At 44.0% G+C, this 26,713-nt stretch overlaps 1 protein-coding gene across 4 annotated transcripts in view; it reads right to left on the bottom strand.

The window, feature by feature from the left end:
* Positions 1–25,925, bottom strand: part of LOC126470102 (oxysterol-binding protein-related protein 11-like) — a 197,960-nt gene extending 172,035 nt beyond the window's left edge. Inside the window, exons 1-2 of one of the 4 annotated variants that reach the window (XM_050097675.1) lie at positions 25,767–25,925; positions 25,638–25,674 (exon numbers count right to left, since the gene is read on the bottom strand). The gene's annotated coding sequence lies outside the window, so the exon portion shown is untranslated. Of the gene's footprint in view, positions 1–25,637; positions 25,726–25,766 lie in introns of those variants that run through there. The other 3 variants (XM_050097676.1, XM_050097674.1, XM_050097677.1) reach the window with 3 other exon arrangements.
* Positions 25,926–26,713: the final 788 nt, after the last annotated feature.

Below are 26,713 nucleotides of genomic sequence, written 5' to 3'. Positions count from 1 at the left end.
ATAATATAGTCTGGACAAAACCAGAGTACGGTAAATATGGAGAAGTGTAGCACGCTCTGCAGTCCAAGATGTGTGGGCAAAGAGCCGGAGAGTATTAAGCTTCCACATGCATGTAGTCTTCAGGTGGCGAATATAGGGCAGCCAGGTCAGCTTTTTATCAAAAAGAAGCCCAAGAAACAGGACTGTTCTACTACATCGAGGTGTTGGTTACCTAGGTTACCTAAATAAAGTTCTGGATCGGGCTGTACTGTGGGTCAATGACAAAAATGCATAACCCGCATTTTGCAGGGATAAAACTGGAAGCCATGGGGAAAGGCCCACACAGGTGCCCATTGGAGGGCACCTTGGACCTTGCGTTCAGGAGATGCTACCGAGTGGGACATACAACGCTGGGGTAACCAGAGGCCCAAAGGGGTTAGAAGCCATCTGGTGACAATGAAGAAGTGTGTGACGCATAATACAGAACCCTGTGGGATACCGTTCTCCTGGATCCAAGTGGTGTTGAGTGAAGTACCAACTTGAACCCAGAAGAGCCTGTGGGATAAAAACTCCCAAAGAGAAATTGGGAGGAGCTGCAAATGCCCCAGTCATTGGGGGGGGGGGGGGGGGGGGGCGCAACTGAAATATGATGGCACTAAGCCATGTCATATGCCCTATGTAGCTCAAAGAAGACTGTAACATGGTGGCGGCAATTAGTAAAAGCCTGTCAGATTGCTGTTTCCAAACTGAGTAAATGGTCAATTGCAGATCATCCTTCCCAGAAGCCACATTGATACAGGGACAAAAAGGCCCCAAGATTCAAGCACCCAACATAATCAGAAACTAACCATCCTCTTAAGCAGTTTACAAAGCATGTTTGTCAGGACTATCAGTTGAGAACTGTCGAGAGATGTTGAGTTCTTTCTACACTTAAGAACGGGGGTAACTACACTGTCTCAACATTGCAAAGGGAAGGCACCCTTGAGCCAAATAAGGTTGTGGACCCTGAGTAAATCTTGCTTCTGCATAACGTCGAAGTGTTGGATTATCTGGTTGTGGATGGAATCCAGGCCTGGGGCTGTTCATGTCAAGAGGCAAGAGCCTTCATGAATTCCCATTCAGTGAAGGGTTTGTTGTAGGATTCAGCTTGGTGAGGGTTGAAACAGAGGGGGGCGGGGTTCTTCGACTCATCATTTCTGCCTGAGAAAGGTAGCAGGATAGAAAGAGGATGCTAATGCTGTCACAAAACGTGTCACAGGGTATTCCGCCAGGACCGATGGATCAGTACACAAAGCATCCTGTAGGATAAGACCCTGGACAGTTGATTGGATTGAGGAGTTCCTAGATAACAGGACGCAGCATGTCATTCTCAATGGAGAGAAGTCTTCCGAAGTAAGAGTGATTTCAGGTGTGCCACAGGGGAGTGTCATAGGACCGTTGCTATTCACAATATACATAAATGACCTTGTGGATGACATCGGAAGTTCACTGAGGCTTTTTGCAGATGATGCTGTGGTGTATCGAGAGGTTGTAACAATGGAAAATTGTACTGAAATGCAGGAGGATCTGCAGCGAATTGACGCATGGTGCAGGGAATGGCAATTGAATCTCAATGTAGACAAGTGTAATGTGCTGCGAATACACAGAAAGATAGATCCTTTATCATTTAGCTACAAAATAGCAGGTCAGCAACTGGAAGCAGTTAATACCATAAATTATCTGGGAGTACGCATTAGGAGTGATTTAAAATGGAATGATCATATAATGTTGATCGTCGGTAAAGCAGATGCCAGACTGAGATTCATTGGAAGAATCCTAAGGAAATGCAATCCGAAAACAAAGGAAGTAGGTTACAGTACGCTTGTTCGCCCACTGCTTGAATACTGCTCAGCAGTGTGGGATCCGTACCAGATAGGGTTGATAGAAGATATAGAGAAGATCCAACGGAGAGCAGCGCGCTTCGTTACAGGATCATTTAGTAATCGCGAAAGCGTTACGGAGATGATAGATAAACTCCAGTGGAAGACTCTGCAGGAGAGACGCTCAGTAGCTCGGTACGGGCATTTGTCAAAGTTTCGAGAACATACCTTCACCGAAGAGTCAAGCAGTATATTGCTCCCTCCTACGTATATCTCGCGAAGAGACCATGAGGATAAAATCAGAGAGATTAGAGCCCACACAGAGGCATACCGACAATCCTTCTTTCCACGAACAATACGAGACTGGAATAGAAGGGAGAACCGATAGAGGTACTCAAGGTACCCTCCGCCACACACCGTCAGGTGGCTTGCGGAGTATGGATGTAGATGTAGATGGTCGCTGGTGGCCCTGATAGCTCCAGTGCTTGAGCCAGACCTGCAATGAAGAGGCATACATCCCCAGGGAGGAAACATGGCACTTCCAGCAGTCATTTTACTCTGCTTAATAAGTCAGCAAGTCTTAGTTGGCATGGACATGCTTAAAAGTGATAAGGTTGGTCTGTGAAGGGTGTTGTTTATATCGCTGCAGCACCCATCGGCAGTCCTAGATAGCGACTGCCATAACCTTGATCCACCACGGTACTTAATGACAATGAGGGGAACCTGTGGATAGGGGAATAGCAGTGCCAGAAGCATGAAGAATAGTGACAGAGACATCTTGCACGACCACATCAATGCACTCCAAGAGAGAGGTGTCTGAGTGCACAGCAGACATATATAGGCTCTGCAGAATCCCCAATGTAGGGGCCTGTCTGCCTGGTGGTGGCAGGGGAATGATAAACTCACCAGAAAGTGGTCACTGTCGCAAAGATCATCATGGTAGGGAAGGCACAAGACCAGGAGAGGATATCATGAGATCAAAAGCAGAAAAGGTGCCCGGATGCAAACCGCGATCATACACTCTGACCAGGGCCTCCGTTCTGGAAGATGGACGATCGAGTTGTGGAATAGTAGGCGGTAATTTGGATGCCTGGGCAAGTTACAAACGTGCAACATAAGCGGCCAGTAGTTGTTGGTGGCAGATCCGCAATGGAGGGACACCAGCCTCCACAAGTAGGCTGTTTACAGGGCTTGTGCAGAAAGCTCCAGTTGCGAGTCAGATACTGCAGTAAAGTACGGGGTCAAGCAACTGCAATGCGGAAGGCAATGCCGAAACGTAAGCCAGGCTCCCATAATTGAGATGAGACTGGATCAACGCGTGATACAATCGTAAAAGGGTAAACATATCGGCACCCCAGCTGGTGTGACTCAAGCAACGAAGAGTGTTAAGATGGTGCCACAACGTTTGTTAAAGCTACCGAATATGAGGGAGTCAAGTCAACCGCACCTCAAAAAGCAAGCCCAAAAACTGATGTGTCTCCACCACGGCAAGAGGTTCGCCGTCAAGATAAAGCTGTGGCTCAGAGTGAACAGTGTGACGCCAGCAGAAATGCGTGACACAGCTTTTGGCAGCCGAGAACTGGAAGCCAAGCGTGACGGTCCAAGACTGCGCCCTGTAGCTGCTGTTCAGCAACTGCAATGCCAGTGGAGCTATAGTACAGGCAAAAGTCATCAGCATACAAAGAAAACGATACGGATCTACATCTATTTGGATACTCTGTAAATCACATTTAAGTGCCTCGCAGAGGGTTCATTGAACCACCTTCACAATTATCTATTATTCAAATCTCGTATAGTGCGCAGAAAGAATGAACACCTATATCTTTCCATACGAGCTCTGATTTCCCTTATTTTATTGTGGTGATCGTTCCGCCCTATGTAGGTCGGTGTCAACAAAATATTTTCGCATTCAGAGGAGAAAGTTAGTGATTGGAATTTCGTGAGAAGATTCCGTCACAATGAAAAACACCTTTCTTTTAATGATTTCCAGCCCAAATCCTGTATCATTTCTGTGGCACTCTCTCCCATATTTAGTGATAATACAAAACGTGCTACCTTTCTTTGAACTTTTTCAATGTACTCCATCAGTTCTATCTTGTAAGGATCCCACACTGCACAGCAGTATTCTAAAAGAGGACAAACAAGCATAGTGTAGGCAGTCTCCTTAGTAGGTTGTTACATTTTCTAAGTGTCCTGCCAATAAAACTCAAGCCTTTGGTTAGCCTTCCCCACAACATTTTCTGTATGTTCTTTCCAATTTAAGCTGTTCATAATTGTAATACCTAGGTATTTAGTTGAATTTACAACTTTTAGATTAGACTGAGTTATCGTGTAACCAAAGTGTAACGAGTTCCCTTTAGCACTCATGTGGATGACCTCACACTTTTCGTCATTTAGGGTCAAACTGCCACATTTTGCACCATTATTCAGATATTTTTTCTAAATCGTTTGGCAGTTTCTTTTGATATTCTGATGACTTTATTAGTCGATAAACGACAGCGTCATCTGCAAACAACCGAAGACGGTTGCTCAGATTGTTTCCAAAATTGTTTATACAGATAAGGAACAGCAAAGGGCCTATAACACTACCTTGGGGAACAGTTGAAATCACTTCTGTTTTACTCAATGACTTTCCATCAGTTACTACGAACTGTGACCTCTCTGACAGGAAATCGCAAATCCAGTCACATAACTGAGACGATATTCCATAAGCACGCAATTTCACTACGAGCCGCTTGTGTGGTACGGTGTCAAGAGCGTTCCAGAAATCCAGGAATACAGAATCAATCTGAAATCCCTTGTCAATAGCACTCAGCACTTCATGTGAATAAAGAGCTAGTTGTGTTTCACAGGAATGATGTTTTCTAAACCCATGTTGACTGTGTGTCAATAGACCGTTTCCTTTGAGGTAATTCATAATGTTCGAACACAATATATGTTCTAAAATCCTGCTGCATATCACTTTTAATGATATGGGCCTGTAATTTAGTGGATTACTCCTACTACCTTTCTTGAATATTGGTGTGACCTGTGCAACTTTCCCACAGCTGCAGCTAGCCCATTGATAGCAACTAAAAAGAGACAGAGGCTCAAGCCAGAGCCTTGCGGGACCCCATTCTCCTGGACTTGGGAGGAACTATGGGAGGAACCAACTTGCATGAAGAAGGAACAAAGCAACAGAAAATTTTGAATAAAAAGTGGAAGTGGGCCCCTAAGACCCCAACTATTTAGTGTGGTGAGGATGTGATGTCGCCACATTGTATTGTACACCTTCTGCATGTCAAAAAAGACAGCAACCAGATGCTGACAGCGGGCAAATATCGTGCAGATGGCAGAATCCAGGCAGACCACATTATCGGTGGTAGAGCAGCCCTTACGGAACCCACCCTGGGACGGAGCCAGAAGGCCCCGAAACTCAAGTAGCCAACTCAGCCTCTGGTTCACCGTATGTTTGAGCAACTTACACATAACATTGGTGAGGCTAATGGGTCAGTAGCTGTCCACCTCCAGGGGGTTCTTACCAGGCTTCAACTCTGGGATGATAATACTTTCCTGCTATTGAGAGGGGAACTCATCCTCAACCCAGATACAGTTGAAAAGGTCAAGGAGGTGTCGCTCGCAGTCCACCGAGAGGTGTTTGAGCATCTGATAGTGGATGCAATCCGGCCCGGGAGCCGTATCAGGGCAAGCGGCTACAGCACTGTGGAATTCCCACTCACTGAATGGAGCATTGTACAATTCGGGGTGGCACGAATGGAATGAAAGTCTCCGACTTTCCAACCGCTCTTTCAAGGAGTGGAAGGCCAGTGGGTAATTCGTAGAAGTGGAACTCTGAGCATAATGCTTCGCTAAGAATTCTGCAATCGTGTCTGATTCAGTACAGACTGCTCCATTCAGGGAAAGCCCAGGTACACTGACGGGTGTCTGATATCCAGAGTCACCTAATCTTGCACCAAACCTGCAATGGAGAGGTTCAGGTGCCAATGGTAGAGACATACCATTCCCAGCACTCCTCGTTCCAGCGGCGAATATGGCGTCGGGCTCAGGCACAGAGCTATTTAAAGGTAATGAGGTGTTCCAATGATGGGTGCCACTTATGACGCTGGAGGGCCCGCCTGCAATCTCTAATCACCTCAGCGATCTCCGGTGACCACCAAGGCACAATCCTCCGCCAAGGATACCCGGAAGAACAGGGAATTGCATATTCCCCAGCAGAAATGATGCCGGTGGTGATCGTGTGAACCGCCACATCATTGGCGCCAAGAGAAAGAGGCTCAAGAGTGGCAATGGAGGCGAGCGAGTCCCAGTCAGCCTTATTTAAAGCCCATCTGGGGAGGCACCCAGGTGAGTGATGCTGGGGCAGTGACAGAAAGAGTGGACAGTGGTCACTACAGCACAAGTCATCATGCACACTCCAATGGACAAATGGTAGAAGGCCAGGGCTGCACACCGAACGGTCGATGGCTGAGTATGTGCCATGCACCACACTGAAATGTGTGGAAGCACCATTATTTAAAAGAGAAAGGTTGAGTTGTGCCAACACTTGCTCAACGACAGTGCCTCAGCCTGTTGTCACCAATCCACTCCCTGAAGGGTTTTGGGCATTAAAGTTGCCCAATAACACAAAAGGTGGCAGCAACTGGGCTATCAGCGCAGCCAATACATGCTGCGGGACATCACCATCTGGAGGAAGACAGAGATTGCAGACAGTAACAGCCTGAGGTGTCCACACCCGAACAGCAACAGCCTCTAAAGGTGTTTGAAGAGGGACACACTCGCTGTAAAGAGAGTTAAGGACGTAGACACAGAATCCACCAGATACCCCCTCATAAGCTGCCTGATTCATATAATAACCCCGATAGCCACAGAGAGTGGGGGTTCACATCGCCGGAAACCAAGTTTCCTGGAGAGCAATGCATAAGAAATGGTGAAGGCTGAGAAGTTGTTGGAGCTCAGCAAGGTGGTGGAAAAACCACTGCAATTCCACTGGATGATGACACTGTCTGCGGCCGAAAATGGTGTGAAGGGACCGAGGAGGCATTTTACACCGCTGGATCACCTGCTGCCACCAATTGAGTACCCATGCGATCGACTTCCATGGTGTCTAAGGGTCCGGCGAGATCTAGGTCCTCAGCAGACGCCAGAATCTCCACCCCATCCTCAGACGCAGAGCTTGTAGGTTGCCATGGGGTGGGCACCACCGCAAGTTCCTTGGTCTTAGAGGTCTTCTTCTTGGACTTTTCTCACTGCTACTAGGGTTTCACTGGCTGAGAGGGCTTGATTGATTCAGTCTCTGGGACTGAGGAGGATCGTGAAGCCCTACGACCAGCTACTTGTCATCCTTCCCACTGGTGGAAACCTGGGAATGGAGGAACCCAAGTGACCCCTACCGAGCAAGACGAGCCGAAGAAGTTGGACGCTTCTCCGGCTTAGAAGTGGGGAGTGGGGACGGATGTCCCTGGTCCCTGATGAGTTGGGTTGGGGGGGGGGGGGGGGGGGGGGGGGGGGAGGTGTTGCTCCCGAAGTAGGTGGCACAGGAGCAACAGGGAGAGTAGTGCCCCCCACGGTCAAGGAGGCAGGTGTAGTCTTATGCCTCGGGGAGCCGACTGGAATTCGCTGAACTGATGGGGCTATCACTGTTGTCATGGCGGCAGCATAAAAGGAAGTCATTCGCACAGGATGCAGTAGTTCATATTTCCTCTTAGCCTCAGTGTAGGTCAGTCGATCCAGGGTCCTATATTCCATGATTTTCCGCTCTTTCTGTAATAACCTGCAGTCTGGCGAGCAAGGTGAATGATGCTTTCTGCAGTTGACACAGATGGGAGGCAGGGCACATTGAGTACTGGGATGTGATGGGCGTCTGCAATCTCAAAATGTGATGCTGGAAGTACAGCAGGAAGACATACGGCTGAACTTCCAGTACTTAAAGCACCACATCGGGGGAGGGATATAGGGCTTCACGTCACAGCAGTAGACCATCATCTTGACCTTCTCAGGCAATGTATCACCCTTGAACGCCAAGATGAAGGCACCGGTGGCAACTTGATTATCCCTCAGACCCCAATGAAAGTGCTGGGCAAAATGAACACCTCACCACTCTAAACTGGCACGCAGCTCGTCATCAGACTGCAAAAGAAGGTCCCTGTGGAATATAATACCCTGGACCATATTTAAACTCTTATGGGGAGTGATGGTAACTGAAACATCCCAAAACTTGTCACAAGTGAGTAATGTCCGTGACTGGGCAGAGGATGCTGTTTTTATCAAAACTGACCCAGAGTGCATTTTGGACAAGCCCTCCACCTCCCAAAACTTGTCCTCTAAATGCACTACGAAGAACTGAGGCTTTATGGACACAAACGCTCCCCCATCAGCTCTCATACATACTAGGTAGTGGGGCGAATAAGCTTCGCTGCAATTCTTAGCCTCTCGTTCCTCCCATGGTATGGCCGGCGTTCCCTGCGGACACCACCCAGCCGCAGCAAGGCCACCTGGCAGGATGGCCATTGCCAGGAGTCCTGATACCCCAGGGAGATAGGCATCTACTCCTTGGCATACGTGGGGAGTTAATGGCACAGACATGATCAGAGCGATCCCTGTGTTGTCAGGGAGCTATGTCAGGGGGCTACAACCAACAGGGTACATGGCGACCCCACCACAATGGACTGACTACCGTGCTGGATACCAGGTGCAAATAAGTCCATGGTCGTCATCAGCGCAAAAAGCAACACAGCATAGTGGATGGCAGAAACTGCAGCCAGGAATGTATCCTTGCCCAAGAGACGGAGAGTGAGCGGGACTGCAATGTGATGCCGAGAAAGCAGGCTAAAGATCTCAATGCACGATGGACATGATGGACCTCGTCAGGCGCCCTTCCCCAATTGGCTCGCTCTTCAGAAAAATTTGGAAGTATGGAGGTCAAACCCTACAGGAGACCATCACATAAAGGCCGAAACGTGAGAGACTCCTTTTAGTTGCCTCTTACGACAGGCAGGAATACCGTGGGCCTACTCTAACCCCCGGACCTGCAGGGGGGGGGGGGGGGGGGGGAGGCATCACTGGCGGGTGCCAAAGAAGGGGCATTTCTTCAGCTCAGGAGGGGGAGCACCACCTGGAGGGGAGGGAGTCGGAACTGTAGGGGAGGAGAAGGGGGAGGGTAGAGGGGAATGGTGCTCAGGTAAGGAAGAGGTAGGAGGGGGAAAGGATGTAATAGGGCAAAAGTAGAAGAATTCATCACCGTGTGGTGTTGGTTATATATTGGTGAGCTTCAGCAAAAGATAGACAATCCAGGGACTTCTACTCTTGGATTTTCTTTTCTGTCTTGTCAGATGGGCAATCTGGTGAGTGTGGAGAGTGGCGGTCACATCCATTTACACACAAAGGTGGCAGAATACAGGGGCTTACCTCATGGAGTTGGTGTCCAGTCACCATACAGAGAGTCCACTGTAGAGTGGGAAGACATACGCCCAAAACCCAAGCACCGAAAGCACCTCATAAGTGGCGGGACATAAGGCTTCACGACATCAGTAACACACCACCTCGACCTTCTCTGGGATCGTTTCTCCCTCAAAAGCCAGAATAAAGGCGCCAGTATCAGTGTGGTTGTCTTTACAATCCTTCTGCACATGTCGAACTAAATGAATGCTGCATCGCTCCAGATTAACCTACAGTTCCTCCTCAGTTAGCGGGACGAGAGCGCTATGAAAAATCTGTCCCTGGATCATATTCAGAGACTGGTGAGGGGAAAAGGCACTGGGACACTGCCAAGCTGATCACAAGCATGAAGAACTGCAGAGTGGGCAGCAGAAGAAACTATGATCAACAGGGAGCCCAACCGCATCTTACTGAGAGATTCCACTTCGCCAAACTTGGCCTTAATATTATCCACAAAAAACAATGGTTTTGTGGTGGTGAATGTGTCCCCATCTGTCCTAGTACAGACCAGATGGCGTGGAAAGTGTTTCATCCAAAGTCAGAGAGCCTGGCCTTTCTCCCAGAGTGTAGAGAGGGAAGAGAAGGTTGCAGGGTCATACAAAGCAACATTCATTGAACCTTTACAACTCCAAGACACAGCCATTTGAGAATGGCTGGATTTTTGCAGCTTGATATGCTTCACGCACCAAGTGTCCACCCTGATACCACCCACTCCAATCAGGGGCTCTCCCCATGGGTGCCACTTGGCAGCACTGATACAGCAGCTGTTGCCAGGAGTTCCAATGCTCCAGCATGACAAGCAACCACTCCTTGGCATACATGGGAAGGCAACAGCTCAGGTACCAGTAATGTACTCCCCGTGTTGTCAGGGGGCTCAGCCAGATGCGTACATAACAGCCCCACCACATGGACTGGCTACATGTGCTGGTGACCCAGCAGGGTGGAAGGGGGCTACAGTGGGGAAGGGAGAGGGGGGAGAGGAATCCATGCCATAGATGATAGGGAGGAAGTTCTTCCCCAAATAGCTCGCACTAAAGACACAAAATTAGAAGTGAGAACAGCAAAGAGGAACAAAATTGCAAGGAATACAGGGAACAAGGTAGACAGCCAGGTCAACATAAATCAGAACACCGAGAGAGGGGAAGGAGGGGGCAGTGGGGAAGGAATGAGGATGGGGCACGGTGAAGGAAATGCAGCCCAGGATGGAAGAATGGGCAGCACTAGCTCGGGGCCCCGTGTGCTCTACACACAAACTCTCAAAAGAACCGTGAGCCCCTGGGGAGAGGGGGGAGGGAGGGGGTCAAGTGCAAGGAGACTACGTAAACACCTGAAGCATTAAAACCACCATCTTAACTTTTGTCTATTTTTCATTAATCCAGTCTTGAAAATGTTTGGACAGATGGGTTATATTACTTTCTATACTAAATTTAATATTTTAAGTCTTCAAAGAAGTTTATAGACATAGTGTTATACACTGCCCAGTCACAATAATGTAACCACCTGTCAAAAGCCTGAAAAACCACCTTCTGCAACACAGACCACTGCGGGAGATGCAGGAAGGGATGTGGAGGCATGATGACTCCAGTGCTGTGGTCAGTTGCGCTAGCTTTCTTGGATGAGGAGCCACAGATTCTCAATTGGGATTAAATTCAGGGAGTTTGGTGATCAGGATAGTATGGGGAAACTTATCCTGGTGCTCTTCGAACCACACATGTACACTGCAAGCTGTGTTACATGTTGCACTGTCCTGCTGGTAGATGCCATCGTGCCAAGGAGAACATGGTCCCCAAGGATAGATGCATATTTGTGCTGATCCACTGTGCATTTCAGAATGACACCATCACACAGGAGATGCCACAAAAGCTTTCCCAAACCATAACGCTCCATCCTCTCCAGTCTAGACCCATCTGATGATTGTTACAGGGTGTTTGCTTTCAGTGTAATGGAGCATAAAAAGTGATTCATATTCAAAGACCACCTGTCACCACTCAGTGGGCACCCAAGTTGTGGTACTGGCATGCAAATTCCAGCTTTCGTTGCCAATGAACAGCAGTCAGCATAGGTAAATGAACTAGGTGTCTGCTGCAGAGGCCCACACGAAGTAACATTCACTTGGCGGTCATTGAGGAGAAACTGTTGGTAGCCCCCTGGTTCATCGGGCGGTCAGTTGCTCAACAGTTTCATGTATATTTGCCCATAAACATCTCCACAGCTGTCTTCTCCCCTAACATCTCTAGCCTGCATTGCACCACAGTTGCCTTGGTGCCAGTTTCAGATAGTGTAATTTTGCCATGCGCTGTGTACTTTAACCACGATGAGACATGAACAGTTTACAAACTTAGCCATTTCAGAAATGATTCGACCCTTGACACAAAAGCCAATGTTCATGGCCTTTTGGATGTCAGGTAAATCGCTCCATTTCCACATTAAGGCAATGACTGCACTGTGTTCCGTGTCCCCCTGATGCGCTTTATAAATCTTCCACTTCACCTGCCATCTATGAGGGGTTACTGCATGTTGACATCAAACACAGGTGGTGGTCGCATTAATGTGACTGGAGCATGTACACTCAAGGGAAGAATTATACATGATATACAACAATTTCTATGAAACTGTAGTGCAGTGTCAAATAATATTTAAAAATTGTATTGCATCACTATAGCCAGTTGAGGTCACAATGGGCCCATTGAATTGTGAGGGGGGAGGGAGGGGGGGGGGCAATATGCACTCTTTTAAAAAATCGTGTAATTTTGCTCCCTTATCACATGTGGACACAATACCCAGTAAGCTAATGTAAGCACAACAAGATACTATACATTTCAATTTTTAAACTGATGATCTGGCCAACATAGCTAACATTAGTCAAGGCACTAAAACTACCTATTAGAATAGGTTTTTAATAGCTTAGTTCATAGGGAAAAACCAATTACAAAAAGGAAACGAAAGCTATAGGGAAAATTCACAAAGACCAGCGAAAACCTATGCAGGTGCAGGGCTAACAACACCACCTAGTAGAGACGCAACAAAACAGCTCCTGCAGCTAAAATAGCGGCAGCGCAAACAATGCAACAAAATATATTGTTCATAGAGTCAAGAACAAATGAAGAGGCAAAAGTAGCGCAACAAAAACTAACGACCTTAATAAACCCTACCTATGAAAAAATTTCTATATGTAAAATCAAGCAAGACAATAATGTAGTCATCGTGGAAACTGCTACATAAAGTGACACGGAAAAGATAATGAACAACAGAGGTGCAAGAGACACTGATTTGTGAACAGCCTAAGAAAATGAGCCCTTTAATGATACTGTACAACATCCCAGAGGATGCAGATGGCAAGGCACTAACAGCAGGATGTATACATGGACAAGGAAAAAAAAAAATTCCCTGATTTTCCCGGGTTTCCCGGTTAAAAATACACTTTCTCCCGGATGAAAATACACTTTTTCCGTGTTAAGTAACAGTATACTTTTCCTCAGAACTGTAAAACTTATCAATCCTTTCAATGGTTGTGGTTTTATACACCGGCGTAGAATTTCCCGGCACTTTAGAAAACTAAATTCAGGGGAAAAAACACGTTTTGGAAAGATGTCTGAAGTGCAGCAACATGTACACTGCACGTTTCGTATTACGAAGGTATAAATTCGAATTCCACCAAACACCGCATGTTGCTTTCCGAAGGATTGAAATCGAGATTGCAATGTGTTTCTGTAAGCCAGTCGTAGCTCATGTCAAGCGATCTCGCCAGCCAATGACAGTGGGTATTCAGGGCATAGGACATGTGATGTAGTCAGCCAATAACATCACACACGAACAGGAAAAGGTAATGGTTTAAATTAATATACATAATGTTGCTACAAGAAATGAAACGCTTTTACGTATAATACTGGACTATCAGATTAATAAGCTGCAAAAGAAGCTAAGCTTTCACACATAATGTTGATCTTTTTTTGCACGTGTTACACTTTAAGATACATCTCACAAATGTGCCAGTAAAATTTTTAACATCGACATAAATGTCTGATCTTCTGGGCTCGAAAATATTCTAAATGGTCGTCCTCAAAGATTTGATTTTTAAATGAGAGTCAAACGCTCTGTGTTTTAAGAAATTCATCGGACATTCGCGCACAGAGTTCATCTAGGGTAAAAGGAAATTTACTTTCAAAGTAACGCTTTCCAAACAACCGTTCTGAATATTTTCCCGCGACCTGTTGGAAATAGATTCGTTTCAGCAGTTGCCAGAGAGCGCCAGATAGCAGGCGCAGCCGCGCTTGCGCAGCTACGATGACGCAGGAAACCTGTACGTTCGTATGCGTAAAACATTAAAAGATGTTACATTATTTCATAAAAGAAAGAAGACATTAGAGGATACTCCAAGAGCATGGGAATTTTGTGAACTATACTAAAATGTATCATTCGGCTTAAAGTGCACATTCATGTGCCCAGATTCATATGTAAATTTTCTTGGAGTACCAGTACTGTATTACCTCATGTTTGGTTCTTTATAAAGGCATAATGCCGTATGTGCTAGAAGATGTAAACGTGAACTTGAAATGGTGCGCACAATTGAAACTAGCCAATACTGTGGAACTAAACACTTCGTTTCAAATAAATTGACTGCCTCAGCAGAAAAGAGTAATAAAAGTCAAATTTCTTTAACAGACCGACAAAAATAACTTCACTGTTCTGCAAGGTGATTAACGCTTGACTGTCAGAAAGGTGGAAATAAAATAAAATCTGAACATAATTACATATTTTGGCCTTCCGTAATTATGTGAATGTATTTTAATTCACTTGATAGCTCCTGGTCACAGAAATCCATTTTGTTTTTATTTGACGTGAGAGCAATACACGAAGAGGAAACAGCAAAATCACTTAACGTAAACACGGGTCACTTGGAGACTACCACCTCCCCACTACAACTCAGACTGATCTACGATTTTTTCGGAACTGGGGCAATATTAGATAGTGGCGCTCCCCCTCCCTCGAGCGTTTGTGGTAGGACGCCAAAAATTCAAAAAACTGACGTTTCAAAAATATCTTCATTTTGTAGCGCACATCTTTCTGAAGAGTCTGATACGTAATACATAGATGTTCAAGGAAACGTAACACGTCATTTGGTTGGTTGGTTGGTTGGTTGGTTGGTTTTGGGGAAGGAGACCAGACAGCGTGGTCATCGGTCTCATCGGATTAGAGAAGGATGGGGAAGGAAGTCGGCCATGCCCTTTCAGAGGAACCATCCTGGCATTTGCCTGGAGTGATTTAGGGAAATCACGGAAAACCTAAATCAGGATGGCCGGACGCGGGATTGAACCGTCGTCCTCCCGAATGCGAGTCCATGTGTCGAACCACTGCGCCACCTCGCTCGGTGTCATTTGGTCTTAAGTGTGCCAAAGTGCAGTGCCACGACTCTTCATACAACATTCTTCCATCGCACGTCTCTGATTTCGCTCTGTGGAATTCAAGAGACATAATATTTTGTAATGGATGTCATCAAACTATATTCACGACAATGGAAATTACATTGTCCTGTGGTGCCTCTCCTGCTCCCAGTCGGCCAGTCTGACATCCTGCCCCTATTTTAAAAAATCTCGCAATTAATACTGGATGGGGTTATTTTTAACCGACAGAAAAGAACTCTTCAGAAAATTTGCTGTCTTTACTGCCTATTAGCTAATACAGTGCTGTTTTGTGTGATATAAAATTAAATAGAGGATACATAAAACGAGTAAAGACAAGAAACAAGCAAGACAGTACACATTTCTTCAGTCCTTAGGCCCTACCTTTTTTTCTCTCTAATATTGCTACAGCTTTATATAGCGTACTTTCCTTTCTGGGAACGAATCTATTACCTCATCAAAGTTCGTCAACGTTTTGCTACATGAAGAAACCAAATGTCGTTGTCTATTATTAGAAAAGCTGTTATACAAATTGTACCCAAGACTGGTGTGGTTTCTCGATCTGATTACGTGTATTTTGTCACTGCTAGATAAAACGAAATAGGCCTGTCTAATATTGCAGCAATTGTTACACATACCAAATAAACGAGACTGTTTTAGCACAAATTCTCATTTTTATGACACGACAGAATATAATTCACGAAGTACCAATATCAAATGCCTATTAGGCCTACTACAAGAAAAAGTTTTATGTTAGGAAATAGTTTCACATTTCATTCAAACTCTCTCGCTCCTGAAGCATGAGATCGAAAAGTAGTAGTATGAAATTTTTATCTGATTTGGCTATCCCGCATTTATCCTCCGGTTAGCCGTTATTAAGTGTTCGTACAACGCGGTTTCCTCGCTACTCCCAGAATAGAACTTTAGCGGCTGTTATCCGGGGACTGTATAACTGGCCCTTGGGTGGTGCAGCGGTCTGGTCAAAAATTTTCCGTCAAAATTTCATTTTCTCGGATACACGGAGGAGACAATACGCAATATTTGTTGCCTGTTATTCCTGTTAGTCGTTCATTTCCACTCTGGTAGTCTGAATCTATGGAATTCGCTAGTAGTTATAACAACGCTGACTATTTGCAAACCCAGTCAACCACATAAACAGCGATTGGCATTCACCCGATCGGCTTTATTCCGCTCAGCTCGTATAGACCCGTCCCCTTTTGTCTGCAGGAAAGTTTATTTCTAAATGTGACGGGGATTCCGCTGGCAGAGACATCACATACACTACGCACGCATTCAAAAATCAACTTGCTATTCTTTCAGAAATCAACTTAGAATGTGTACACGTGAATCTGGCAGCTTAGGCGCACCAGTAAAATTTTTCCGGATAGCATCTGGCTACTTGCTGCTATTGCTTATTTACACTACTGGCCATTAAAATTGCTACACCAAGAAGAAATGCAGATGATAAATGGGTATTCATTGGACAAACATATTATACTAGAACTGACATGTGATTTTTCACGCAATTTGGGTGCATAGATCCTGAGAAATCAATACCCAGAACAACCACCTCCGGCCGCAATAACGGCCTTGATACGCCTGGGCATTGAGTCAAACAGAGCTTGGATGCCGTGTAAAGGTACAGCTGCCCATGCAGCTTCAACAAGATACCACAGTTCATCAAGAGTAGTGACTGGCGTATTGTGACGAGCCAGTTGCTCGGCCACCATTGACCAGACGTTTTCAATTGGTGAGAGATCTGGAGAATGTGCTGGCCAGGGCAGCAGTCGAACATTTTCTGTATCCAGAAAGGCCCGTACAGAACCTGCAACATGCGGTTGTGCATTATCCTGCTGAAATGTAGGGATTCGCAGGGATCAAATGAAAGGTAGAGTCACGGGTCGTAACACATCTGAAATGTAACGTCCACTGTTCAAAGTGCCGTCACTGCGAACAAGAGGTGACTGAGACGTGTAACCAATGGCACCCCTATCCATCACGCCGGGTGATACGCCAGTATGGCGATGACGAATACTCGCTTCCAATGTGCGTTCACCGCGATGTCGCCAAACACGGATGCGAGCATCATGACACTGCAAACAGAACCTGGATTCATCCGAAAAAATGACGTTTTGCCATTCGTGCATCCAGGTTCGCCGTTGAGTACACCATCGCAGACGCTCCTGTCTGTGATGCAGCGTCAAGGGTAACCACAGCCATGTTCTCCGAGCTGACAGTCCATGCTGCTACAAACGTCGTCGAACTGTTCGTGCATATGGTTGTTGTCTTACAAACGTCCCCATCTGTTGACTCAAGGATAGGGACGTGGCTGCACAATCCGTTACAGCCATGCGGATAAGATGCCTGTCATCTCGACTGCTAGTAATAAGAGGCCGTTGGGATCCACCAGGGCGTTCCATATTACCCTCCTGAACCCACGGATTCCATATTCTGCCAACAGTCATCGGATCTCTACCAACGCGAGCACCAATGTCGCGATACGATAAACTGCAATTGTGATAGGCGATAGGCAATTATCAAAGTCGGAAACGATGGTACGCATTTTTCCTCCTTACACGAGGCATCACAACAACGTTTCACCAGGCAACGCCGGTCAACTGCTGTTTGTGTATGAGAAATCGGTTGGAAACTTTCCTCATGTCAGCACGTTGTAGGTGTCGCCACCAGCGCCAACCTTGTGTGAATGCTCTGAAAAACTAATCATTTGCATATCACATCTTCTTCCTGTCGGTTAAATTTCGCGTCTGTAGCACGTCATCTTCATGGTGTAGCAATTTTAATGGCCAGTAGTGTAGCTAGAGAGTATTCCAGTCAACATTGTCAAAAGCTTTCTCTAAGTCCACAAATGCTAGAAACGTAGGTTTGCCTTTCCTTAATCTTTCTTCTAAGATAAGTCGTAAGGTCAGTATTGCCTCACGAGTTCCAACATTTCTACGGAATCTAAACTGATCTTCCCCGACGTCGGCTTCTACCAGTTTTTCCATTCGTCTGTAAAGAATTCGGGTTAGTATTTTGCAGCTGTGACTTATTAAACTGATAGTTTGGTAATTTTCACATCTGCCAACACCTGCTTTCTTTGGTATTGGAATTATTATATTCTTCTTGAAATCTGAGGGTATTTCGTCTGTCTCATACATCTTGCTCACCAGATGGTAGAGTTTTGTCATGACTGGCTCTCTCAAGGCCGTCAGTAGTTCTAATGGAATGTTGTCTACTCCCGGGGCCTTGTTTCGACTCAGGTCTTTCAGTGCTCTGTCAAACTCTTAGGGAGGGAAAGGATATTTACAGTTTGTACAGAAACCAGCTGGCAGTTATAAGAGTCGAGGGACATGAAAGGGAAGCAGTGGTTGGGAAAGGAGTGAGACAGGGTTGTAGCCTCTCCCCGATGTTATTCAATCTGTATATTGAGCAAGCAGAGAAAAATTCAGAGTAGGTATTAAAATCCTTGGAGAAGAAACAAGAACTTTGAGGTTCGCCGATGACATTGTAATTCTGTCAGAGACAGCAAAGGACTTGGAAGAGCAGTTGAACGGAATGGGCAGTGTCTTGAAAGGAGGATATAATATGAACATCAACAAAAGCAAAACGAGGATAATGGAATGTAGTCGAATTAAGTCGGGTGATGCTCAGGGAATTAGATTAGGAAATGAGACACTTAAGTAGTAAAGGAGTTTTGCTATTTGGGGAGCAAAATAAATTATGATGGTCGAAGTAGAGAGGATATAAAATGTAGACTGGCAATGGCAAGGAAAGCGTTTCTGAAGAAGAGAAATTTGTTAACATCGAGTATAGATTTAAGTGTCAGGAAGTCATTTCTGAAAGTATTTGTATGGAGTGTAGCCATGTATGGAAGTGAAACGTCGATGATAAATAGCTTAGACAAGAAGAGAATAGAAGCTTTCGAAATGTCATGCTAGAGAAGAATGCTGTAGATTAGATGGGTAGATCACATCACTAATGAGGAGGTATTGGATAGAATTGGGGAGAAGAGGAGTTTGTGGCACAACTTGACAAGAAGAAGGGATCGGTTGGTAGGACATGTTCTGAGGCATCGAGGGATCACAAATTTAGCATTGGAGGGCAGCGTGGAGGGTAAAAATCGTAGAGGGAGACCAAGAGATGAATACACTAAGCAGATTCAGAAGGATGTACGTTGCAGTAGGTACTGGAAGATGAAGAAGCTTGCACAGGATAGGGTAGCATGGAGAGCTGCATCAAACCAGTCTCAGGACTGAAGACCATAACAACAACAGTGTAGCTAGCTGCCACACTTCTGTAGCCAGAAGTGGGAGAAGGTACTAGTCGTACATGACTCAACTGCACATGCGCAGAAGCTCGCTCGCAACCACTCAAACGAATCTATTGTAAAAAGTTGTGAAGTCACACTCATCGGAGGCAATTTGTTGTTGTGAAACATTGCATAGTCTTCCTAAAGCCTTTGGCACATTTTGCTGTTGGCAGACACTTATATGAGCACTGTGTTTTGTTGTTGTATATGGTGCATTTCCTTTGCAACTTAAGTTTTATTTTCGTTTTTTTCCCTCTTGTTCGTTTTTTATTGCTGCAGTATTATTCTGCAGTTGCGAGATACACTAATAGTCTTTGTTAGAGTATTGGTTCTTACCAGTCAAAGTAAAAAAAATTTAACTAAAAACTAAAACAATGAAAAATTCCCGGAATTCTAAAAAATTCCCGGGTTTTTCCCAGTTTTTTCTCGGATGAGAAAATTCCCGGGTTTTTCCCGTATCTCCTGGTTGTCCCAGGTCGTATACACACTGTATATGCAGAACCTTGAAGATGAACTGACTAAGGAAAGCTTCAGAGGCGGCTTTACTGTACAATTGACGACAGCACCAAAGAGAAGAAAAGTGGTCCATCAAGTTACTGAAGTGAGCCTCGAGGTTAGAACAGCTCTCATGAAGTGACAAAAAGTATATCTTGGGTTTCATTCGGTTTCAGTGAGAGACTATCTGGTACTGAGGCACTGCATTCCATGCCAAGACCTAGACCTAGGTCATTTGGCAAGACATTGCGATAAACAAGTAGTAAGTTGTGGACACTGTGGGGAAAGAGGTCATATTACAAAAGACTGTAATAAAATCAAACATGCAGCAGTGTGTGTGCGCCATGTAAATATCGGTGTAAAAAATGCACTGGGAACAAAAACAAATGTCACATATATCAAACGCTCCTAACAAGGCAGATTTTAAAAATTGATTATGGGTAGGTTTTTCATAACAGTAGAAAGCAATGAGGACTGTAATGACACCAAGTGCCAGCTATGTAAGAAACATGTCACCATCGAGGAGGTGGTGTCAGAAGAGCAAGGAATTTATTGCAAAAAGTGAGCAGTAAGTACCATAGAACAGAGCATGCAACACAGACTGAAGTAGAGCATCCTGCACCTATGAAAAAGCAGGAGAAAAGTTTTTGGTGAAAATTCAGAACTATGTGGTATAACAGAAGCAAGATCAGAGACGGATTTGGGAGTGACATATAAGCGAACAGGATTTGGTGACACAAACTGGGCAGTTGTATGTAGAATGTGACAACACACAGCCTGAGGAATAAACTGTGCTACCTACAGAAGCAAAAGAAGGTTTGCCAGTGTAGGAAGTGAATCTGCAACAAAAACAATGGGAGACTCAGAGCCAGCTCATGCAGGAAACAAACACCTTCTACAAAGAAGTAAACAGTAACATACAGATCAGAACAGATCCGTGACAGATTTATGAATGCATAGAGAGCATTATGCAACTCACTAGAGTGGAAGAGCCAACGACGCTTACTACAGTGTTAAGATATCTAGTAAGATATAAGCATCCAGAAGGGGAGTATATTACTTTTCCTGTACCTGATTTTGTGGATAGAATCCACCTCAGAGTAAACAACCTGCCAACAGAAGTTGAAAAACTGGAGAAGCTACTGCAGCAGGTTTCTGTCAGAGGAAATGAATCATTCTCTTTAGATACTTTGTACAAGCACTTTGTGATGACACATGGTAATACAACATTTGATTAAAGGCGAGTAGACCAAGTGTGTTGAATATAAACCTATCACCCCTAATGGAGATAAAAATAGGAGAAGTTTAATGCCATGAGAAGTTTCAGCGTATTGCACGAGGCTAGAAGAGTGCCTCCAAGAACCATATACGAAGGCAGTACAGATCACCAGTATGCCAATAACTGCCCAGATAGTCACACAAGGGCAGTATCCTATGGCAGCAATAATAGTACTTAACAAGGCCATTACAGTGACAAAAATATCACAATACTGTTCAGAACACGTAATCTGTGAGGAACTGTTAACTGTATTTTCAGTTTAGTCATGAGATAGCTGAGTATCTGCTAAGACTTAAGGATATTAGTCACATAGGACATAGGTTGCAAGTGCTACTCTGAGATGAAGAGGCTAGCACAGGAGAGGAATTCATGGCGTGCCGCATCAAACCAGCCAGATGACTAATGACAAAAAAAATGACGAACTAAGCCCTTTGGGTGTTCCATTGGTACAAATGCAAAGTCAGTATTGTGGCATACCCGCCTGACTGATGACTGTGGAAGACAACTAGAAGAAGCCATTGTGGAACTCAACCTATCGGTATTGAATGCGCCTCACAATCTGCCAACCTACAAAGGAAGGGTCAGAGCAACATCAAGTACTGATGTCACTTTAGCAAATACGGCAGCAATGCACAGTGTGAGAGACTGGAAGGTTGTGAGTGACCACAATAACATACCTTATACTATCACCGGAAGGGAAATCCAAGATGACACAAAAAACATATGCATAAGGCTCGAATATAAGATCAAGGATGCTAACAGGGAAAAATTAAGAAGAGTGTTTCAGAGTCCAGGAACTCAATCACTGGGTGATAATGTAGATGTTAAAGTGCAAGAACTGACAGTGGCTATACATAGGGAAATGGAGGCATCAATACCTATCAGCAGAGGTCACTCTAAAGGAGTACCTTGCATCTGGACCGAGGAACTATAAAAATCAGGATGTAACACAAGAAGAGCCAGGAAGCTATACCAGAGCAGCATGACTCAAGAAAAAGGAATTCGAAGGTTGCGTAGATACAGATATTTTAAACAACATTTTAAGGAAGATTTGCGGAAAACATAATGGAACGATGGAAGCAATTCATGGAGGCTAACTTAGGAACCGATCCCTGGGGGTGTACCATACAAAATAGTCTGTAAGAAAATGTGGTCACCATCAGTCTTATCCACTCTCAGAAGGAATGATGGGATGGTAAGAGAATGCTGGGAACAGTCAGTTGCCCTGCTAATGGGAAACCTACTTCTTGAGTATGGAGAAGAAGGCAAGACAGATGATCTTCGTAGGTTACAGGACATGTTATGGGAAGAATATAGGAACAGTAAACCTGTGTACCCCTTTGCATAAGAAGAAATTAGGCATATAATTTTAAGACTGCAAAAGAAAAAATCTCCAGGACCGGATGGACTAACTGCCGAAGTAATGCAAGCCTTATGCGACCAATTAGATAGTTACTTGTGCGATCTTGGTCATTGGGTGTCTCTTGCAAGGAAGGGTCCCTGCGGTGTGGAAGAACGCTGAAGTGGTAATAATTAGTAAAGGGCAAGATAAAGATCCACTGATACCCAAATCCTACAGACCAATTTGCCTTTTGAACGTTCTTGGCAAGATATTTGAAAAACTATTATGCATAAGATTACAATATCACAGACTGCTACACAGGACGAATCCTCACCAGTACGGGTTTAGAAGAGGCAAGTCAACTGAAGACACAATTAATAAGGTGATTCGCTAGTGACATATACTCATTCTATGTACGATCTAGAGGTGATGACTGGCACTTTCGATAACCTATGGTGACCATAGGGATTTGGAATGTCCAGAAGCACTGTATAATTGCCCAAGAGATTACTGGCACAGGCGACATGCTTCTTTAACATGTCCAGGAAAGAAAATAATAAAGACAATAACAAAACTCTGTCTGCAGGGATCAGTGTGTGGTCCAGAGTTTCGGGATGCAGCACTGGAGCCCATACTACAGAAGTTACATGACAGCGGTAACACAAGCGGTCTGGTGGCATTTGCAGATGACGTGCTGCTCATTGCAAGTGGTGACTTCAGAAGAATTATAGAAGACAAATGTAATCCGGCTCTACACAAACTCGAAGGGTGGTGTCTAAGTGTTAAGTTGTCACTAGCACCTCACAAAACAATGTACCTCTGGCTGAAAGGGAAGCTAATAAGAAAAGTTAAAACAGAATTAAATGATATAACGATTAGAAGTAGTGCAGTAATGGGATATCTAGGGGTATTTCTCGACGAATGTCGTAACTTTGCACATCATGTAGAAGATACAGGCAGGGAAGGTACCAATGAAATGAATAAAATTATAACCATTGCAAATAGACGATTTTGGCTTCCTTTGAGAACAATTACAGTTTACCACCAATCTATATTAGTATCAGCTGTAGGATATGGTGCGAGTGTCTGGACTCAGACTGCACTAGTGAAGCCAGCCACAATAGTAAGAAGAGTTCAACGAGGTATGCTACTAAAATTAACGGGGGCCTACTGCACTTCCCAGAATGATGCATTGTTAGTAATTCTAGGAACATGCCCACTGGACTTGGAAATTAGGAAAAGGGAAGCCTTTTACTGTTTAAAGAAAGGCAATCAAATGGAAGTACGAAGGTTGCTTGGAACTGAGACCAGTTTGAAAAACTCAACAACTGTGGCAAAGTGAATGAGACACTACAGGCTCTGGCAGGAGAACATGTGAATTTCTCCCTAACTTCATGGAGAGATTAAAAATGAGGGTTCATCAAGTGGATTGATACATCATCTGACTGGCCATGGCCCTTATGCCACGTATCTATACAAAATCAGAAGACATTCCTGAGATTAATGAACTTTAAAATTTAAAGGCCATGACTTTGATGACGGAGTGTTAAGAGTTTCTTTAACAGATAATGCAAACAAAACTTTCCTCATTATACCTCACACTGCAATTACTTCCTCACTGAAAGGATGTCACTCTGTTAACAAAGATGCACAAAAATGTTACTTTTATACTAGTAGTTTGTGCTGGCCCAAAGAGCTAAACTGCTACTAATTCATTTGCAGAATGTATATTGCCAAAATACAGTAGGTCTATGTGAAAAGTTTCCTATGTTATACACAGATACTGTCTGAACAAAACAGTGATGCTTCCAGAAGGGGACGCGGAAACAAAAGGAAACAACATGGATTGAGAGCGTACGTAAGGTTATTTCAGTGGTTACAATAGTGAGTTAAATTTACAAATAACTTGATAGTAAGATTCCTCTTATCAGAATGACTACCAGCCATTTAGAGGTATGTATCATGAACACAGCAAGAGTAGATTGTTATTACAGCCATTCAGAGGTATAGAAATGTCATGAACACAGCAAGAGTAGATTGTTATAGCAGCACTACATAAAATCTTTGTTGTAGTCACAGATTGATATTCAGTGCACACCGATGTCTATGTTCAGACAATATTTACTGCACTTTTTGTCATAAAAACATATTACAAGTTAAATCACAAAATTTGTATTACACAACTGAGAAATCTTGTCAGGGTATTTTGCCAAATATTACATACATACATAACACAAATTATGGAAAATCGAAAGGAGAAGAGGGTATGGGAGACATTACGTAACTCTTCCCAAACACAAGTCTTTAAAACAATCTCAATTTGAATTAAATATCTATTATTCTATGGAAAATTATTTTAGTGAAAAATACAATAAATCTAAATGGTAAACCATACCCCACTATATGTTTACATTTCCTGTTTGGTAGTGCAGATTTAGAACTTCAATAGTGTAAAAAAAATTGATATTCAACAACCAACTGAGTCTCATGCATTGAAAGTTCCATTTCTTATAGTACCTGAGTGCTTTAGAAAATGTACCCCAATAATGTAGCTGTCTGCTACCACTAGTGTAGTATCTGGTGGGATCAAAGAACAGCATGCAATTCTGAGGCCAATATTTATATGTTCTAACATAAAAGTTGGACATTACGGTGAGGATGGGAGGATGAATTTTATGTTCTCTTGTGAAATAATTATAATTACTCACACCAACAGTCTCTCTTGAATTAAGAAAACAAAAAATGAAAAAGCAGATACCAGTAGCTGCCCAAAACACAGTCAAAATTTCATGGCTATCATTTGATAGTTCAATATATTTTCTTTTCTAGTCTCTCTCTCTCTCTCTCTCTCTCTCTCTCTCTCTCTCTCTGGCTACAACTACCTCTGTTTACAAATTTAGTGGCTGTCAAGATCACTAAACGTACGACAAAATAAAGCAATTAATGAGGAAAAACTTCGATGGCTAGCAGGTAATTTTCTTCTGTGATACACTGTGGTTGATGGTGTATAATCATAGTGTACAAACTAAAAGTTGCATGTAACATTGGTGCCTTAAAAAGTATCACCTGCAGTCCCCCCCCCCCACTCGAAATCGCTCACACTTTGGTATGGCCTTAAATGGTGGGAATTTTTGACTTATGCGTTCAGATTTGGGGGGACTAACATGTACAGCATATTCGTTCTTTGACTTTATACCAACAGCTGTTCTTCCTAATAACAAATACTAGGATCCATCACTAGAAGAATTTCGAAACACAACGTATGTAGGTTCACTATCTTCAAAAACGCAGAGCTTGTGTATTCGCTTGGTTATACTGTTACGAAAAGTAAAGAGGGGCAATGCCTTGACAGTAAGTCGTTGTTGACATGATGATGCAGGACCGAGTCCCTTCTGTCAGATCTCCGTATCTAATCTTACAGTATCAAAAGCAGCAGCCACATAAACTGTACAGTAGGTACAAGTGGCGCTATAACACAAGCTCGGTAGGCCTAAATTTACATATTATCTAACAAATATTATTACAGCGAGATGACATTTACCTTGAAATATAAAACAAGCTTCCAAACGCCGAGATTACTGTAATTAATAAACAGAGACAGCCAATAACAACATAAAGCCCTTTACACTACTATATCCGGCACTCATGAGTCACTGTAAGCATGTGCTACCTGTCAGTAATCAGCTGCGAAACATCAACCAGTTGGAAGCCCACCACAACATTGCCGCATGTTTTTCCGATAGTATCATAGCGTAAGATACCGGTTCACACTCGAAATCCTTATCATCTTGCGTTGCCACAGAGAACATCCCATACTAGTATCAAATTAAGATCGTCTTTCCTGGTTGTACTGTTGGCTAACATGATTTCCTTCTGCTGCATCGAGATTCATTTCTTTTGTCAGAAGTTGTGTTGCTGAATTTGAATGTTGGCTAACAAAACATATGAATGTCCACAGTGTTGTAATTTTGTGCTGTGTTTTTGTTTACGCACATTGGGTTTGGAGTTGTTGCAGCAAGCACTACCCAATAGTTAAAACACTGGAGTTATTTTGTACTTGGTTTCTGTATATCTAACAATTGGAGCGCTTAACGTAAGTAATCGTGCAAGTTCTATACACGTTCGTAAGAAAACTGTTGTGTAAGTTACGAAAAGGATGATAGCTTTTGTTTGATCAAAATAATTTTAAATTCTTTGTACCGAACAGAGACGAATGATTTACTAGATGGTCTTATTTGCGGTAGTCACTCTGTCGTATGAGAACAAATCAGCCGTGTATATCACTGTGGTGTTTGATTTGTGCGTCGTCTATTATCTGTAAATAACAGCGTTATTTTCCATGACTAGCAGTCTGTATTATTACTGGGTGTGCAGTTGTTTTGTCTGGAAGGGGGTAGGAGGGGGAGAGAGAGAGAGAGAGAGAGAGATATTGGACTAATTAAAAAAGTGTTAATACAGGCTTCTATTTCTGCCTTCTTGAACTCTTAAACAGTGGCAGAAGGTTAGAACCAAATGTGGGACCTACATGTTGTCAGCCAGAGACTATACTCCACTGGACAACAGACAGATTGTCTTCCTAGGAAAACCCAGTGATGTTGGCCATAGACACTGTTAAAG

This window comes from Schistocerca serialis, chromosome 3 (genome assembly GCF_023864345.2).
Source record: "Schistocerca serialis cubense isolate TAMUIC-IGC-003099 chromosome 3, iqSchSeri2.2, whole genome shotgun sequence".
Lineage (NCBI taxonomy): Eukaryota > Metazoa > Arthropoda > Insecta > Orthoptera > Acrididae > Schistocerca > Schistocerca serialis.
This window is presented reverse-complemented; position numbering and strand designations above follow the sequence as displayed.